We start from the raw sequence: 8,211 nt of genomic DNA on the forward strand, positions 1-8,211 counted from the left end.
AAAATAACATCGCAGCACAAGCATCTAAAAAAAAATCCAGACACCAACACTCAACAATTTATTCAGCCCTACCACAAAGAAGACTGAATCCAAACATGAAGGAGGTAGTAAAAGTTGATGTCATAAAACTTCTTTGATGCAGGCATTATCTATTTAATTTCTAACAGTGAATGGGTGAGCCCAGTGCAAGTAGTACCTAAAAAGGAAGATGACTGTGGTCACCAATGAGAAGAATGAGTTAATTCCTACTCAAACAATCACAGGATGGCGTGTCTGCATTGACTACAGAAAATTGAATAATGCTACCCGAACCACAAGAGAAAAGGAGTTACTTGCCGTGGTCTTTGCATTTGATAAATTCCGGTCTTATCTAGTTCTTTCCAAGGTGGTGGTTCATACGAAACATTCAGCTTTGCAGTACCTGCTCAGTAAGTTGGATGCAAAACCACGTTTGATTAGATAAGTCCTCTTACTTCAAGAGTTTGATCTTGAAATCAAGGACAAGAGAGGGGCAAAGAATCTTGCATCATATTATTTATCCCATTTGGAGAATCCTAATCTCCAAACTTTGAGAGAGAAAGATATCAATGATTCATTTCCTGAAGAGCACCTAATAATATTCAGGTCGTGGAAGAGTTCGAGCCACCTTGGTTTGCTGATTTTGCCAACTACTTAGTTGGGGGTGTCATCCCAAAATGGTTCGCGCATCAACAACGGAAGAAATTTTTTTCTGACCTGAAGCACTACTTGTGGGAGGATATCCCTACCTTTTTAGAATTTGTTTAGACCAGGTTGTTCGAAGATGTGTATCGCAGACTGAGGGTCTAAGTATCTTAAAACACTGTCATTCAGGACTAACTGGGGCCATTACAATGCAAATCGAACTGTAAAGAAGATTCTTGATTCAGGTTTCTATTGGCCAACATTATTTCAAGATACCCAAAAGTTCATACAATCATGCGATAGATGTCAGAGGGTGGGTAATATTTCTCGCAGAGATGAGATGCCCCAGAATTGGAATCAAGCTTGTGAAATTTTTGACGTGTGGGGATTGACTTCATTGGGCCATTCCCAAGCTCACATGGTTGTAAGTACATCCTCGTAGCAGTAGATTACATGTCTAAGTGGGTGAAAGCTCAGGCCCTACCAATAAGCGACACCAGGGTAGTGGTTAAACTCTTAAAGAAGCTTTTCTCCCGGTTTGGAACACCACGAGCAATCATTAGTGATCAAGGCACTCACTTTTGCAATGCTTAGTTTTAAAAATTCTAAAGTGCTAAAATATCTATCACAAACTAGCAACACCATATCATCCACAAACTAGCGGGCAAGTGGAAGTTTCCAATAGGGATTTAAAAAGAATCTTGGAGAAAAATGTTGCTCAGAATAGAAGAGACTGGGTAGAACACATAAATGATGCTCTATGGGCCTACAGAACAGCATACAAGACTCCTATCGGGTCCACTCCATATAGATTAGTCTATGGAAAAGCATGTCACTTACTTGTAGAACTTGAACACAAAGCTTATTGGGCTATTAAATTTCTGAATTTTGATTCCACTCTTGCAGGTGAGAAGAGAAAGCTTCAATTAAATGAATTGGATGAATGGCACGCCACGGCATACGAAAATTCCAAACTCTACAAAGAAAGAGTGAAGGGGTACCACGACAATCATATCAAGCAACCTAAACAGTTTCAAGAAGGGGATCAAGTGTTAGTGTTAAACTCGAGGCTGAAGCTATTCCCCGAGAAACTCAAGTCATGTTGGTCAGGCCCATATATGGTCACTCAAGTTTCGCCACATGGAGCAGTCGAGGTAACTCACCCCGAAAGAGGTACTTTTAAGGTGAATGGACAAAGGTTGAAGCTCTATTTTAACACCAACAATTTGAAGATGACCGGGGTAAATTTCAAATTATTCGAGCCTCCGTAAGGTAAGTGAAAAGGTACATCAAGCTTGTGACGTTAAACAAGCTCTTCTTGGGAGGCAACCCAAGCATTCACGGGTTTACTTTCATGTTTGTGTGTTCTTTGTGTTCATGTTCTTGTCATTTTTTTTATTTTCTTAGAGTTGTTAATTTGAATATGTCCATGCCCTCATTATTTTGTTTATCATGATCATTCTCCATGTGGTTGTTTGCTTGATTTTATTGTTGAGATGCACCTGTTTGGGCTATCATTTCATGTGTTAGATCGAAATTTTGAACCATTATTTCATGGTGGAGATGATCTTAGAACATTTTGTAACCATGGCCATGTATTTAGAGAAGCAAATAAGACTTTAAAACATATTTTTAGAGCCTTACGGCCTTAATGAGCTGCTCATTGAGGCCGTGAGAAAAATCCAAAAACTTTTAACTAAACCCATACGGCCTCAATGAGCTGCTCATTGAGGCCATCAAGCCCATCTAGAATATTTGAACTAAGCCTTACAGGACCTCAATGAGCTACTCATTGAGGCCGTCAAGAAAAATCAGAAACTTTTCCTTGCTTTATATGGCCTCAATGAGCTGCTCATTGAGGCTGTATAGAGTCATATTTTTCATGAAAATGTTGCCAACTTTTCTCTTTCTTCATTCTCCTTCTTCTCCAAACGAGCCCTAGCCTCCATTACCTATCTCTCCATGGCCGGATATCACTAAATATTGTTCTAAATCATCTCCACATCTCCTTTGGAAGTAGATCTAGTGTTTGTCTTCAAGCTCCACTCAAGTGTTTTCAAATTTTTGTTGGTAAGAAGCTTGTTGTGATGAAAATTTTCTTTTCTTTTCTTCTTGCTTTCTTGAGCTTTTGTGTGGATTGTTTCAAGCTTTTAGCTTGTATTGTGTGGTATGAAGATCATGTCTTTGAATTATCTTGAATTTATGTACAAATATTTTTTCGAATTCATGATGAGGGGAAGCTCTTGCAAATTGAATAGTACCCATACGGCCTCCATATGCCCATATGGATCCTATTCACTTCAATTTCTTCATGTTTTATCCATGTTTCATGCCACATTATACATTCTCTTGGATTTCTTTCATTCTTATTTGAATTATTATTGATGTAGGAATGCCGCACGTCAAGATTCATGCCTCCAAACATCCAAGACACACAATGCCGTGATACGGCGAAGTGTGAAGTTTCTAAGACTAAACCATGTGGCACACTTCATCACATAGAATGGGGTATTTTGGAAACATTTGGGATGAATGAACAGTTCAAGGAATTACTTTCACATGGTGCTTGGTGAATCTATTCACAATTGATGATCCTGCCTTTGGCCAACTTATTTTGGAGGTTTTGAGCATTTTTTAAGCACACCAAGACTACCACATCTACAACATCTTGTGATGACTGGTTGGACATTTGAGCATGGACATTTGCTTTACTTCTTTAGTTTATTTCTTTGTTTTACTTTTGATGCAAGTGTGTATGTTTGGTTTTAATAAGTTGGGGAGGGGATGCCTTACCAACCTTGTGTAGAACTTTACTACTCTTTATCTAGTATTTGTGTATTATGACTACTCCCTAGTATTTATTTTTGAAATCTTAATTTTTGTTCGGAATGATGATGCCCCTTTTTGCCTTGCAGAGCATTAAGGGAGTTTAGTGAGCCTCTCAACATTCCATTGAAGCCGGTCCCGACATGAAAAGCTTGCAACACCTTTTGTTCTGGTCACTCCTCGCCGTGTGCACAAGATTAACCGGGGAAGTTTGTTCCACCCTCCTCCATTGTCTTCATTGCATATATCACCATGCTTTTCATGATTAGTGTACATTGGGGATAATGTACAACACTAGGTGGGTGATGGGTATATTGTATGTATTAGGGTCATTGTTTGCATGCTATTGTTACCCATGATGGCTTGTTCATTATTGTAAGGCTCTTATAGCATGGATTAATGATTGATTTGAGTTACATATTTGTTGTTGTACTCTATTGAATCATGTTTCACCTCTAGTATTATCTTGTGCACTGAATCTTGTATTGATGACTTGGAAATAGCCAACATGACTACTCTATCTCTCTTGATTGCTTAACACACAACTTTGGGTACTCGGCCTTAGAATTCTAAGTTCTTTCTTTAAATGAACTCTTAAGAACTTCTAAGTGTTGTTGACCTAGCCCTAGTTTTGTGGCATGTAGAGTAGTCTGAAGAAACAATGTAGTGTGAATGTGAAAAAAAATGTGAAAAAAAAGAAAGAGAAAAAGAAAAATGAGTCTATGTCAGTATTCCTCTACTAATGAAGCATGAATGCATCTATGTAGACTGTAATCGAGTAGTTGGGTGGCTCTTGTGCCTAACCAACATGTGCATCCTCCAGAAAGATTTCTTTGAGTAGTCTATGTTAGCGGGACTTGAAAAAAAAAATAAAAAGAAAACAATCAAATGAAATGAAAATAAAAACCCTAGTGATCTTTTTTGGCTACCTACTAAAGGCTTTGAGAAGAAAAGGGATTTAGTTCAAGTTCAGGACTTAGAAGGATCTTACTTGCTCATTGAAGTAGAACTTAGCATTTTAAGACTTAGTACTCTTTGCATATGGAGTGATTAGCATCTAGAGCTATACTGATTGAAGTCAGTAGGCTAGACTAGGTCAGGGTAGATGAAATACGAGATTCACACACATGGCACAGACATATAAGAGGTGAGACAGGATCTTTCTTTTGTGCTTCATGTTTGTAACTCATTATCTATATATCATTTTCCAATGCTTGTAGAGTCTTGTAATTATTTCTGCCGGAGGTAATACATTTAGCCACTTATCATTATCTTTGGTTTTTTTCATGATGTGTTTGCTTAGGGGACAAGCAAATGCTTAGGTGTGGGGATATTTGATAAGTATCTAAATGTACGTAGTTTAGTATATGTATTCCATACTTCTAGCATGTATTTTTATAAGAATTGATGGACATTTTGTGCTTAATCCTGTGTTATTTGCTTTGCAGGGCACAAAAACGCCACGGAGGACATGAAGAAACAATTTGGGCGAAAAAGAGAAGAAAACCAGGTTGTGGTATTGTAGCATATTCACTGTAGTATATATATACTATAGTTGGAGTACTGTAGTATTAGTACTGTAGCGTCAGTGATGTAGCAAAATCAATGTAGCTGCCACTGTAGCGCCTGGAGAGTTTTCAAAGTCTGAAATTGAACCAGGGTGTACGGCCTCCATGCTGCTCGGGATGATTACTGTAGCCGTGGAACTAGATGAGTTGTTTGAAAGCATACTAGCTCAATGAGGTGCTCATTGATCTAGTGTAGTTACTATTTGGGAGCTTTTGTGCACCTTTGCCTACCCCAAGCGGGCTCAATGAGGTCCTCATTGAGCCAGTATAACAACCTCAATGAGGTCCTCATTGAGGCGGTATACCACCCATGTAGAGGACAATTTGTGAGAGATGTTGGGGGGTATATGATGCTATCTTGAAGGCCATTTGATGGACTTTTAGGAGGACTCTTGGCAGCCATTACTTGGGAAAAAAAAGGAGAACGAAGACATCATTCTTGGGAGTGTTTTGGCTTGAGGCTTGGAGAGATCAAGCGCTTGAACTTCAAGGGGAGAGCTTCATCATCGAAGGAGGGGGAGCATTCGGCCTTCCTTGGGTTAGAGGAATCGTCATTCGGCCGGCATTCTCCATCCTTATCATCATTCGGACTAGGGAGTGTCATTTATACATTTACTTCTTATTTTTGTTGTGTTTGAGATACTTGTTTGTATGATGGCACACTAGACCCCCAAGGCCACCGGATGTAGGTGAACCTTGGGGTGTTCATCCTGTATTTTGGATGCTACACATATATTTGGAATGTATTGGTGTGATTTATGGTTTGATTTATCGTGTTTCATGCCTAGAACTATTATATGCAGAAATCCTTAGTTCTTATTTGAGTTGTGCACGTGGACGTGACCTACTCCCGTGTACTAGATCGTTAATGAGCTAAAAGGGGTAATCTTTGACCAACATACCGAGAAATTGGATGTAGGTAACCCCTCCGAACCATGAGGATAAACTTAGGTTAAGTGTATCCTTGTTGAGTGATCTCCATTCACTTAATGCAATCATAGGAATATGATTAAGGAGAGATCTTTGTCATCATTTGTACGGGATTAGGGTTTAACCACAGAGAAATTGGGGTTGAACTATTGTTGAGATCCGTCAGTCTAAATCACCTTTGCTATTTTATTCTTATGCATCCATACATCATGATGATCCCTCATGGGGATCCTCATCCCTAGGCCTATTTTTATTATCATTGCTTTTGTGATCTCCTTGCTTGCCTTAGAATTGTTATACTTGCGCTCTATTTACATTCTTGCATGTATTAGAGTAATATACCATGCTTAAGTTGTAAGGTTAGATAATAGGTGCTGGAGGAGTAATAGGAGCTCCTTAGCCCCGTGGAATACGATCCTTGGGTCCTTGCTCAAGGTATTACTTGGCAACCCTGTACACTTGTGGACGCACTCCACTACCTCTCGACTCACCCTCTGAACCCTCTCCAATCTATCTTTGTCTAACTCTCATGGTGTGTCACTCACTCACAAGGTTTGCCAACAAGAACTCTCAAACCAAGTGTTACTCTAAGGGAGTATTCATACAATCAAGCATTCAAGATTAGAACTCAAATAAAACATCAATCAATTGAAAGCATAATAAAGAGGTTCAATGAAACTAATACATCCTAGGGTTCACAAATAACTAAGTACCCACTAGGGGGTCTAGCTCTCCATGAAGCTAATTACAATCAATGAAATCAAATGTAAAAGCAAAGAATCCATAGAAAACCCTCTCGATAGTCATGGTGATGGTCTTGTGTAGAGTCCTCTACTCGTCCAAGGGTCCCTTTGTCCGACCTAGGATACACCTCGCCGGATCGGTGCAAACGAAAGCTCTCCCGCTAACCTTCTTCCAAACAGAGCACGATGTCAGAGCTATAGAACTTCTCCCAATCCCTAGCTAATACCTCTCAAAACCCTAGCTACCGCCCTCTCTCAACTTGGGGAAAAGATGGAAAAAAGGATCATGAAATCAGGGCTGAAATCGGCCTTAAATAGGGATGAAATCAGGAATCCACACGCCCATGTGGGCATCCCTGTGGATTTTTCGCACAAGCGTGTGGAATTTCCACATGCCCGTATGGATTCTCTATTTTCATCCTTCTTCGGCCAGCTGTGAATAGTACCATCTGCACACGTTTACGTCGTAGATCGCTTTGCTTCTTCAATAACGGACATGTTGGTGGGGATCTTGCTGTACATGCACAAGCCAGAATACTTGAATGTGATTGCCCTTGTGCCCTTCCAAATCATTTTGCTAACTTGAATACAAGGAGGTTGGCACACATTTCTGCATTTCAAACCCGACTTATGTCTTTGTGTTTGAACCTTCTAAAGATTTCCTCCAAATGGTGCATTTACGATCCACATTGGCTTCTTTCTCTAATAATCGGCCTCACAACCCTATCTGCATGAAAGTAACATAAATACACACATATTAGCGTTAAAACCCAATAAAAGTAATGATCATCATAAGGAAAGAACACGTTGCATTCTTATCACACAAGCACTTATCAAACTCGCCCACACTTAAGCTTCCGCTTGTCCTCAAGCAAAAATTAAAACATTATGTGCATAGATGATGAAAATATTGGAAGTGCTTGGCCTTAGGTTCACCAAAGCATACAAAGAAAGCATTCTACACGCAAGGGAAATTTCAACACTAAATACGAAAAAAATCAATGCTCTAGCTAAGAACTTGAATCAAAAAGGACAACAAACTAAAAATCGTGTAAGTGTGTGAACTCACTCAAAACAACCCAAAATATACTCCTCAAAGTTCTAAGTACAAGGGACTTATTTATCCACAAACATTAGCAAAATTTCAAAGATGGTAGTAGCTTCACACATCCTCTAAAGTAGCCCTTTCTAAAGCGGCCGCTAAGGTGGCTTTCACACTTTCGAGGTGGTAGCTATTTCTACCGGAGTGGTAGCTTTCACTCATCCTATGAGATAGCTCTTTCTCTCATTAGGGCATAACTAGTATCAGACCTATAAGAGTAGCTTCATACTTCATAGGTCGTAGCTCTTTCCACCCAACAAGCACAAATAAACAATAAAACTATTTTGTTCTTTGTTTTCATTGAACCATTTTTTTTCACAAATAACAAAAGAAATAACAATAACTAGTCCCTATAATATCGAACATGAGTTTCCAAAAG

This window comes from Dioscorea cayenensis, chromosome 4 (assembly GCF_009730915.1).
Source record: "Dioscorea cayenensis subsp. rotundata cultivar TDr96_F1 chromosome 4, TDr96_F1_v2_PseudoChromosome.rev07_lg8_w22 25.fasta, whole genome shotgun sequence".
Classification (NCBI taxonomy): Eukaryota; Viridiplantae; Streptophyta; class Magnoliopsida; order Dioscoreales; family Dioscoreaceae; genus Dioscorea; species Dioscorea cayenensis.